This window comes from Cryptotermes secundus, unplaced genomic scaffold, assembly GCF_002891405.2.
Source record: "Cryptotermes secundus unplaced genomic scaffold, Csec_1.0 scaffold4316, whole genome shotgun sequence".
NCBI lineage: Eukaryota > Metazoa > Arthropoda > Insecta > Blattodea > Kalotermitidae > Cryptotermes > Cryptotermes secundus.
In genome coordinates, this window is record NW_019727849.1 from 133324 (window position 1) to 145030 (window position 11707).

Here is an 11707-nt window from a genome sequence, read left to right on the forward strand (position 1 = left end):
GGGGAAAATTTTGTATCCTTAATTTAAGGACACAATAAGGATCCTTATTTGAAGAATTAGATGATCATTAATTACAATTCAACAGCTCAGACTGGAGCATTGTACGCCTGATGATGAGCCGGTGTAAGGGTCGAAATATGTTGCGTCTGTAAAAACAAAATAAAAGCAAATGTTGATACCGTAGTGGCTTCTTTGTTTTTTAAATACAGAATTGCTGTGTAGGCTGCATACCTTACACTTTTATACATCTTACTTCTGCTAACGAATATTCGGGTTACATTTTCTGATCGACATTAGCATGACGCGCAGAATTACACCGACCAGAGAACTCATAATATTGTACCATATGCCACTTTACCGCTAACTACATATAAACGAGGATATAACAATAGCAGTAAGAAATAGACGTTGGGAAATACAAATTTTTATCTTTCCTCGTTCCTATGACATACATAAGGTATAAAACGTAGCTTGGAACGACATTCAGTATCAGTCAAAGCTAACTTCTGGCCAGAAGATGAAGAACTTCCGGATCCTGCTGCTTGTTGCCGCAATGGGACTATTGTTCCTTGCCGGTAAGTGTACAGACACATCGCCCTGTTCAACAGGACAAGTCTGGGGGCTGTACAACAGGCAAATTCTAGGGACCCTTTGCATCGCGCTAAATACGATGCAACTATTCCTTTCAGACTTGCATTGCCTTAATGATTACAAAACTGTTCATTCTCCACAATTCCCAGAAGAATAGGTTTCGTTATTTGTGCCGATTTGTCGTTTCCTTCTGCTTTATTTATCAGTATTCTTTTTATTGCTAGTGGGGTTGGACTAAGTCCCTTGTACTGCGGCCACTTCTGACCTGTTGTACCAGCCCCAGATGATAGGTGAGGGTGCTTGTGGAGCAATTGCTGGAATGAAGAAACCGAAGTACTCGGAGAAAACCTGCCCCAGCGCCACTTTGTCCACCACAAATCCTACTTGACCAGACCCGGGATCGAACCCGGTCCGCCGGGGTGGGAAGCCAGCGACTAACCGCTTGAGCTATGGCGCGGCTTTATTTATCAGTACCTGTATAAAGTAATGGTGAGGTAAACATATCTCAGTTCGTGATGACTTATGGTGGACTGGAAGAATAGCTCTGCCATTCTTAACTTCGGTACTAAATGGAGGTGAGTTGCTGGCTTCATGCCCCAGCCGCCTTGCCCTCGAGGAAACAGCTACTTGCGCGATTCAGAGCATTCTCCATACGACACTATTCGTGAATTGTTTTGCCCTATAATTTTGCAGTTTCTGAAAAAACCGCAATATAAGCTCCCATCGTAATGCTACTGAGTCAGATTACGAAAACACAGTGCTCCATCAGAGCGCTGAGCATAACGTTTGCAAGTAATAGTAACTCAGGATCTCAGGATCTCCCAGTTAGTCTCGCTGTCGTCTAGAGTATTAAGTGTCATGGAAAATGTCTGCTTATGCGAGCTGCTTGAAGTGTGAATTTTATAATTATTCCTTCAATACTAGATATGATGGCAGGATTATGAATAAATGGAAAGGAATTCCTTGTATTTCTTACAAATTTCTATTTATTCATTCATCGCGCAGCCATGTTTAGTTGATAATATATTTTGACGAAGTGGATAAAGCTCACTTGTACTCAGTATATGCTTTGAATCTGATAAAAAGATATATGGTCGGGACTCAAGGTCATGTTAACGATATATTTTCTATTGACAGATTTGACACTATGATGAAACCCATCTTCAAGTTATCGGAAATTTGTTGCGAAATGTCCAGCGACATAATGAAATAATGCAGAGTGTGGGGGGGAGAGGTCATCCGGATTAAGCGATAATCCGAATTAGTGAAGCAAAAATATCATTAAATGAAAACAATAAAAATTTAATGATACAAATAGTGCCGATATGAATAAATAAAAAATATATAACTGGAGAGACTTTATTTTAAAACTATAAAAGGACAATAAATTTATTAATCGGCAGAAGACTCAGAAGTTGAATTTGTTTTTGAACGTAATGACGCAAGTTTGAAGGAACTGTCAAGTTTTGTCTCAACAGACAAATGACTCATCTGCCTGCCTAAATGGCATCACTCTTTTGAATTATATACTCCGACTCGGCTATGAAGAGCATTTTTTAATCTCTATTATTTCAATCCGAAATCTGGACTGACAGTAACCGCATTATGGAGGCTTTCTCATATATTCAAATTTTGATAAACTGAAGCTGTAAAAATGCTGAATAAAAAATTACAAATTACTCCTCTTTTACCCAATGCACCAAAGGAACAGCCATGGAAATGGTACCAACCTTGCAAAGAGCGAAGTTTCCCCTGCAATTCGATGAAATCAATTGCATGAAACGAGTTCAGTGACAGTATTGGAAGGAATTCGGAGCAGGTTAAAGTTTCGAGACATACATTTATGAAACTACTGTGTTTCTGGACATTATCCATCGTTAAAACACAATGTTTCAGACTGGATTCTGTCTCCGTCTTCAGGTGGAATTTATTCAGTTGGGCCCACTTGGTAGAGGTAGTCCCTAATTTCGGACGTCCAGAGATAGGGACTAGAATTCAGCCTCCGAAACACAATATTTATATGGCTGTACCACAGTCACAAACGTTCAGATCTTATAATACATTTATGCATTCGACTAACAGTTCCATGCGTCAACGGAAAGTTCCTTTTGCTGCACAGGGAGCACACGGAACTGGGATGCAATCTTGATGTGCTTATATTTCCCAACATTGCACAGAGCGAAAATCTCTAAATGGAAGAATAAACTTCGGTAGTTGTGCTGCAATATATAAGTGGTTGGACGTTTCAACTTGCCTGCTTGGTTCAGAATCAATTTTTGAGTATGTAAGGAAAGTTGTGCTCATCCTGTATAATAGCGTGTTTGAAATATCCCTGGAATTATACCTCCAAAGTGGAGAGAGTGATTTCCTTTTGTCTCCCTGATATTCAAATCGAAGCAGTTGTCACTTGAAAGCATATCATGCGCGCTGGAATGGCGTTTCCTTCAGCAATGCATGAAAACTCTGACGACTCTGAGCAGGAATTTTCAAGTCCATGCAATGTTCCTATCACCGCTTCCTCATTCTCTTCTCAAGACAGGTTCAGCGCGTGTTTTTGGTTCTAAGGATGAATGACTTGATGGGATTCGGTTCCTTTTTGAGATAGTTCCTCCATATTACTTTAATTCACGTATATTCCCTTAATAAAGCGGCCCCATATCTGTTGCGTAACACATGCACGCCATTTGCATTATGCGACGCATGCGTATACAAACACAGATGTTCTGCGTGGAAACATTACTTTCATTCAAGCTAATTCACAAATAGCTCTAGTACGAAAACAATTTAGGTAAAATAAAGTATTGCTAGAGGTCACATGAGCCGGTCACAGTAGCCGCGCGGTCTAAGGCATGAAATGTCTTCATTCGCTCGGACGCTGGGATCCTGGGTTCGAATCCCACACACCGCATGGATGTTTGGTGTGTGTTTGCGTTTGTTCTGTTTGTGCTGTCCTTTGTTTAGGTAGAGGCCTTGGGACGGGCTGATCACTCGCCCAAGAGTCCTACCGTCTGTGAAAAATGATTACGGAACTGAATAAGAGGCCAGGGCCCTCAATGGGCTGGAAGAGCCATTGAAAAATAAGAGAGGTCACACAATCAGCATATACGGTAGAGTGTCACTGAGCTGAAGGTGTTTATCCCGGATATGACAAGGAGAGAGATGATGTGCCTGAAGAAAACTGAAAGCGTAATATTTTTCTTTTTCAGAACCTGGGAACAGCGCACCTGCACCACAAATAGCTGAATTTATTTGCGACAGACTACCTTTCCTACCATTCTGTCACGGTACTACAGAGTCTACACTTCTTATTGAATCTTCCCCTACCCCTCCCGGAGCCCCGGGACCTGGGCCTATCGTCGACTAACTCTCTCCCTACATCTGACTCGGGTGCACTGCCAGAAGTGGCAGCGCCCACTGCGCTGTGTTGCTTCCCCTCAGCCGCAGTCAGCTGTGGGCGCTACAGTACTCAAAGAGTGACAATTCAATCAACATGGTAAACATTCTTACAATTAGACGGAACTGCGCACGCGCACTGCACTTCATTCAAATACATGAATAATGTTTGGTTGTGCAAGTTACATGTCTGTACTCTGTTAAATTCACAGTAGACATTAAGATGTGAACAAAATGTATAATTTAATAAGCACTCTGCAATTAATAAACACTGAAAGTTTTCACAGAAAATGATTTTATAGTTCGTATATCTTACTCAGTCACTGTGCATCAGTTTCCCGTACTACGAAGTGTCAAGTTCATAAAGTTGCAGTACCGAACAAGTTGGCTCAAGCTGTGGAGCGAATCTTGGACACACATTGAATTTCGTTTGTGAGGTTTTGGAAGGTTTTCCGAGTCCCGCAAACAGCAGATGCAATTGAGCCTGGACGACTTCCCTTCCGATTCAGTGTTCACTTAGCGCTCTGTCACTCACGCTACAAATTCTTGCGGTGCTGATAGTAGCGTCAGATGCACCTTAAAGCAGCATTTCTACTCACTCCTGAGACGTTCCGCTACCCGCTGCAATATTGCTATGGCTGTCAACACAACACTCCCAAAATAAACGAACAAAGATTAATGTATTAACATTTGTTTATTATTCTGTGTGCTATATGTTTCGATCCACCTGGATAATCATCAAGCAGCTTTTGTGATATGGCACTCGATGTTGAATTGTGTTTCTTATATGGACCCATATTAACAACTGCATTAATGTAAATTATATGCGAATTTATGCATCTCGTTTTGTTCATAAATTGTAATATTCGTAATTTTCCAGGGTAAAATTAAATAAATAAAAAGTAAGTAAAGCTATCCCTGTAACACGCCATGAAGGCCCATAGGGTTGTGAGACGTTGAGGGTCCCACATTATCTAGACAATCGGCTCAAAGATGAAGGTAAGGTTGTCAGCCTTACGCGCCGGCCGCGCTTTATTCCACAGGAAAATTGTAAAATTAAATAAAGTTACTTAAAATTAATTAATAAATAATTTAAAATTTTTGACAGATTAAAAAAATGTTTTAACGTTTTAACCCACAAAATAAATATTTTCACACACACGTTGGTTGGGATTCTTTTTGTTGGTTTGGTTTGGGGAAGCAGTACCCAAAATTTGTAAGAACATTTCAGTTATACTACGTATGTATATTTTTGCATCTTAAGATAATCTGTTGTTACGAGGAAATATATGAAATTAGTACACTGATCTTACGTTGCTTATTAATGAAGTCTTTGAAATAATTGTAGTATTTTTATTTTACATATCTTTTCAGTTGCTGTGTCGTGATACACCTGTTCGTAATGTAAGTCCTTTGTTCATGGAAATCTGTATAGTTTCGACTGGTTTCTCTTGTGCAGAAATTCGCATGTTACAAGGTATACCCCACCGTAATGTTCTAATGAATCCTACTTCACTGGCTCCCCTACGTGGGGACCCATTATTCTGCAAGGCTGTTGTAGCTGACTTTGGGAGCTTTTGGAATAAAGGAATAGGAAGAAAGAACAGTGAACAGCGTTGCACATAGACGGCACGAAAGCTCTGAAAATCAGATCTATACAGCGCAACAGAATGCTCAAATGTAACATTGTGAGCTGTTTCATCATCCTGTTAAACGGGTCCGAGGAATGTATTGTATTGCTGCGTACTATGATTCAGCCATAGCGGCCTCCGTAGTTTCGAGTAACGTTACCACCTCATGACTCAAGGTACGCGGGTTCAAACCCGGCGGAGGTCGTGGAATTTTTAAGGGCGGAAAAATTCAGGGAACAAGTCCTCCGGGAGGGACTTTAAGCCGTGGGTCCCGTGTAGTAGATTTACGGCACGTAAAAGATCCTCATGTCTCTAGGAGACCTCTGAGCAAAATTAGGCAACAAGTTTCCCGCCCAAGTAGTTTCCAATGCCTCTGGTAGATGCGGGAAATATCAGGTACCGAGGGCCAACCTCGTTGGCTGAACGGGGCTGATAGGACGCACCAGTATCGGTAGGGTATGGCGACAGTAGAAATTAAAGGGGGACGCACAATGGACCAATAACTGGTCTAAGTGAAGGGGGAAACCCACCCCCTCTAATAATAATAATAATAATGATAATAATAATAATAATGATTCAGCCATTCCAACAATCCTTTTTCATATCCCTTCAGCTTACCGTTGTCATTCTATAGAAATATTCAATGACCCCTGTTCACAATTTTGTTGCTGCTTTGAGGACCTGCTCCATCTCGAAAATATTTGGAATAGAACACATGTACATATACACGTTCTTGCTTAGAATGACCGATACTATGAATTGACCGTTCCTCCTGGGACATCCTGTATAAATTTGGAGGTAACTCGAATGTAAGTCGTTGAATAATTACCGCAGAGAACATTGTTTCGAACAAATGTTAGAGACAGAAATTGGCCACAGCATTTTTTTATCCACTACAAATTTTCATAAGTTCTCCGGTTCTCTGATCATGTTATGTCAAAAATATATGTACGTCTCATAACTTGTGTATTCAAGGATTTTTCGAATAAAGCGAATTCCACTGCAATGTCTTCTGATCGACATTATTCGAAAAGAGATCCCCCCCCCCTTTTTTAAGTTTTACAAACCAACAAGTTTCACACGACATACCCGTACTTACGGCAGTGTGGCCAGCATACCGCCCCTGGAGGCACCGAAATCCGGTCTGAAGTTCCATAAATTGGCAGCAGTGACTTTACCCTTGATAGACAATTTACATTAACCAAATTTCGGATTTGGGGAGATGCAGCTATCCTGTAGAAATAATCCTTTTCCATGTTCCCATATGAGCAGAATTCAGTTGGAGTGAGTTCAGGTGATCGCGGAGGCCAAACATCTGGTCTGGCTGCGGCGTTGTCAATAGTACGTTACCCAGTAATGGCGGCAGTTGTAAATAGGAGGCCCCAGATTTTCGAGGTTGTAGTTCGTGAGGACCTAGCATGAGACCGACAATTGTACCTGCCCTATATAAAACTACTGTCTGAAATGTGTTTCTTGAAAGATTGTGGGTATTCATCAGCAGAAGTCTCGTCCTTATGAGAATTTAATATCCAATTCTATAAGAATCATCAGCAGCTGTTAGTCGAGGAAGGTTGGAGACGCCGCAACCCGCTGCTGTAGCCACTCACCCCATTCACCCCAATAACCCAGCGGTGTGTGCAGAGCTTGAACGTTCTCTACGAGGGACCGATACCACGGCCGCTCACTAAGCACACTGGAAAATTTGGTCGTGATGTTCCAGGCGCCTGGTACCCGTACCAGGGGGTAGTATCTTTCATATTTGCCACACTGCCACATCGGACCGCGTCCTTACGCTCTGCTTCTGCGCACAAAGATATGATAACGTAGCGTGTAGAGCCACTTGTAGGCAACGGATCGGTAAACACGATCCAGCAGCAACAAATCGAAGCGCAACACCAGAGGTACTGTTGGAAACTGTGTCTTTTGCTGGGTCCTTGCCGAGGGGTTATAAGGAATACCAATCGGGGCAACCGAGTCAGTTCTGTATGGGAGTCTGAAGCAGGAATAGTTTAGTTGGAAGGGAACCGCCGCTCAGAGGATTAGCAATTGTTAGAAGCCGTTACCAGGAAACGTGAATTAACAATATGAGAACATTACACTGTGTGCTCCAGTGAACTATAAAGTGTGGAGATCAGCGATAGTGTTGTAGTTACTTGCAGTTGCAGTTCGTAAGTGGTCAATACGTACAATTACCAATCCAAACTACATCGAAAGCTACACTCCTAAACGTAACAATATCTTATCTGTCGGCTCGTCGAATGAACACTCCGCATTCTCAGTCGCTCTCCGATAGCTAACATGTCTATAGCTGCATACAACACAATGCCAGAATATCAGCACCGCTGACCTCGTACGAGTTTGTAGACTGGATTATTCCTTTATAGTTCTGCGGTGTTTCCTTATAGTGGCTATACGAAGTGTTGCCTCATTCCGCTAACGAGCCATTATGATCATGTGCTCATATGGACGTTTCTGCTTAGTAGAATACCATTCTTGTGTTTTAAGTGGGTTGTTACGCCTCGCTCTGCTTATACTCCGCACGTGATGACCCTTTTGCCCTCGCTGTGTGTATGGATAAATGCAGTGGCGTGCGGTACTATTTTTGGTAAGGGAGGCAGTGGTATCTAATAAACGAACTGATAGCAATCAACTCACCAAAATTTACGTCACTTGTTGAGTCAATAAGGTCGTTTTGTATTCTGTTCGATAAACCTGTAAATACTGTACCGTTCTCAAGGTGAACGTTGAGTTTATGCTCATATTTCCTCAACAAGTGAACTAATTCCACGTAATTACCTCGGTCGATAGAATCCACACCTTCGTCACGACCACGGAGGCCAAGTTGCCACTTTCCTAAATGGCAGATGATCAATTAAGCGTTTCATTACTTCTCTATGTAGTATCGTCAGGCGCTTTTGAGTGTCAAGTTGACAGTCAATTTGAGATTTCCCGAACATAACAAGTTGCACTGTTGAAATAATGTGAGACTGAGAGTTCTAATGTCGCTTTAGTGCTTTATGAAGTTTGTTGATATCACCAAACCCAGTCTTGTTCCATACATTTTTTTTCAATGAGAAATAGTAGGCACGGCCAACAAAACAATTTTCCTATATTACGGCAACCGCATAGCCATTCTGTTTCAGAATACAATTCCAAATTAAATTTCCTCACACATAATTTGGTTTGTGCTTTAAGTTCTGGCAACTCTCATGTCGGTCGTCCTCTTTTAATAATTATTTTCTTCTCAGAAAAGTCCCTGCTATTAAACCCCCGTTTTAAAAGGCTTTCGATTGCACAGTCGCAGTTGCGTTGTCTGCCAGCATTCATTTTAGCTGTTGCCTGTGCGTGTAGTCTAATCACGCCCCTGCCCCCGTCCAGCAATACAGCACTTGCTTCCCTTAAACGCAGACAGCTTCTTTCTGATGCGTCAAAATACGGTCACAAATACAATCTTACGCCATCTAAATATACACTAACAATATTTTAATAAAACTTAAGGTTACCTATAGCACCCAACAAGATTGAAATCACACATAAACAATTAATTCTCATATAACCATTGAAAGAACACAGGCCTTCGCTTCCATATCACAGGCATTAGCCAGCAAACCGAAAGTTGCTTCCTTGCCCACTTCGTGTGCGACAAATTCTTACGAAGAATAACGAAGAAAATTTGGTCCGTCCCACCCAGCAAGGGAAGGAAGAAGGAGGAGGCATGTAACCTTGAGCAGGAACGCGCGCTAAATGACAATATTCAAATCCTTATTATTCAAATTCAATTATTTATGGATTACTTCTTTTCTTTTCGTTTCTTAACTACGGAAGTAATGCTTCCCTTGCTTCCATGCACGCACGCCACTGGATAAATGTAAATCTCGCAGGCACCCGAACTGTCTGCCTTCATTTTCATGTTGCGTGTTTAAGAGTTGCTTCGTCGCAAGTCGGTTCGTTTAAATGCTAGTAGCTTTTGGAGACCATCACCCAGAATGTGACAACTATGTGACGGCCACACCAAAGCAGGCGCACCAGTTCTTAGTGTCCCAATGCTTACACAACGGCTACATGTCCTGGCTTGCATAAGCAGCGACCGACAATGCCTGTCTCAACAGCAGCAGACTTCCTTTAAGAGTTAACCTAGTATGGATTCATCTCTACAAAACAGTTCCTGTAATGACGTCGCAGCGGCTTCTATAAGATTTTTCTTCGCCTACAAATTTAAATACGGCTGCAGCCTTTACCGAGGTGCAGGAGAAGTTGCGGATGAGGCGCTCTGTTGTCTACCGAAAGGGTTTGTGGTTCCCACAGCGCTGACATCAAGCAAAGCGCATTCTGGCAGAGGCCAACTTACGTCTCTGAGGAATTTACTCGAAAAGTGAGTTACACAAGGAACCACTAAGAATTGAAGTTGCTTTTATTCCTCGACTCCCGAGACGGAGAGAATAAGTTCCTCTGAAACGTCTGTAAACCTGTTCCGGACTACATGGCATAATACCTTCTAAGAGATTATTCTTCATGGGGGAATCTGTCCTTGTCTAAATGTAAAACCGAAATCCATTTTTATGGAAGTTTCAACCTTTACACGAGGGTTTTCTTTTAATATGAAGTGCGGCTAGCGACAGCGTTCTCTTTCACAGAGCAACTGCTTCATGGGAACGCCGGTAGAGGAAGCTGTAGACCACATGTGTCTACTCTAGAGAGAGAAAAATATATGGAGCCATACCGCTGTGCCGTCCCACTCCCTATGTTCGCCCGTTGAGCCCCAAAGTTTATTACGCCCTCAGCTCCGTTCATGACTTTCGTCGTAGCTTAACCTTAGACACGAGATCCCCCTTTTCTCTACATAAGTGAAGTCTGACAAAACTGGATTAAAAAAATCAGTTCAAGTTGGAGCACAGTGCAGAGCTATTCCAATTGCAGGGTTATTGTTGAGCCTGCGGACAGGGTTACTGTGTTTCCGGAACTAACATACAGGCTATGCTGCTAGGCTATTCCAGTGGCAGGGTTACTGTGTTTCCGGAACCAACGTATAGGCTATGCCGCTAGGCTATTCCAGTGGCAGGGTTACTGTTGAGCCTGCGGACAGGGTTACTGTGTTTCCGGAACCAACGTATAGGCTATGCTGCTAGGCTATTCCAGTGGTAGGGTTACTGTGAGCTTGCGGACGGGGTTACTGTGTTTCCGGAACCAACGTATAGGCTATGCTGCTAGGCTATTCCAGTGGTAGGGTTACTGTGAGCTTGCGGACGGGGTTACTGTGTTTCCGGAACCAACGTATAGGCTATGCTGCTAGGCTATTCCAGTGGTAGGGTTACTGTGAGCTTGCGGACGGGGTTACTGTGTTTCCGGAACCAACGTATAGGCTATGCTGCTAGGCTATTCCAGTGGTAGGGTTACTGTGAGCTTGCGGACGGGGTTACTGTGTTTCCGGAACCAACGTATAGGCTATGCTGCTAGGCTATTCCAGTGGTAGGGTTACTGTGAGCTTGCGGACGGGGTTACTGTGTTTCCGGAACCAACGTATAGGCTATGCTGCTAGGCTATTCCAGTGGTAGGGTTACTGTGAGCTTGCGGACGGGGTTACTGTGTTTCCGGAACCAACGTATAGGCTATGCTGCTAGGCTATTCCAGTGGTAGGGTTACTGTGAGCTTGCGGACGGTGTTACTGTGTTTCCGGAACCAACGTACAGGCTGACTCTGTGAACGGATCTTCTGAGATGGTTCAGTCACGGGCTGTAGAGTAAAGAGGGCTAATCTCATACCATTAGAGTCCCAAGTACACTTCCGTCAGGTTCCGACGTCATAAGATAGTGACGTATAACCTACGTCATCACCTTAAATTACAAATCTGTACATGGGATATCAGGTGCGAGAATGAGTCACATTGGAGAAGAAATCGTTGTACACTCAGGGCTTACTTCGTTAAAGTTTCTCGCTCAAGTTATGACGTACTCACAAAATGCTTTAGACAACAGTATTGGGGAGACGCTTCATGGAACCGTCGACAGATCACATGGGACTTAAGCTTAAGGAATCTGAAGGAAGTTGATGGCACTAGAGACGTCATTTATTACATGGTTGAAGTATCTTTCATA

The 11707-nt window shown here is 42.7% G+C and overlaps 1 long non-coding RNA gene across 1 annotated transcript; it reads left to right on the top strand.

The window, feature by feature from the left end:
- The first annotated feature begins 468 nt into the window (after nucleotides 1-468).
- LOC111865088 lies at nucleotides 469-4278 on the top strand. The gene is made up of 2 exons (XR_002842919.1): nucleotides 469-575; nucleotides 3798-4278. It is a non-coding gene; the product is annotated as an uncharacterized LOC111865088 (long non-coding RNA).
- Nucleotides 4279-11707: the final 7429 nt, after the last annotated feature.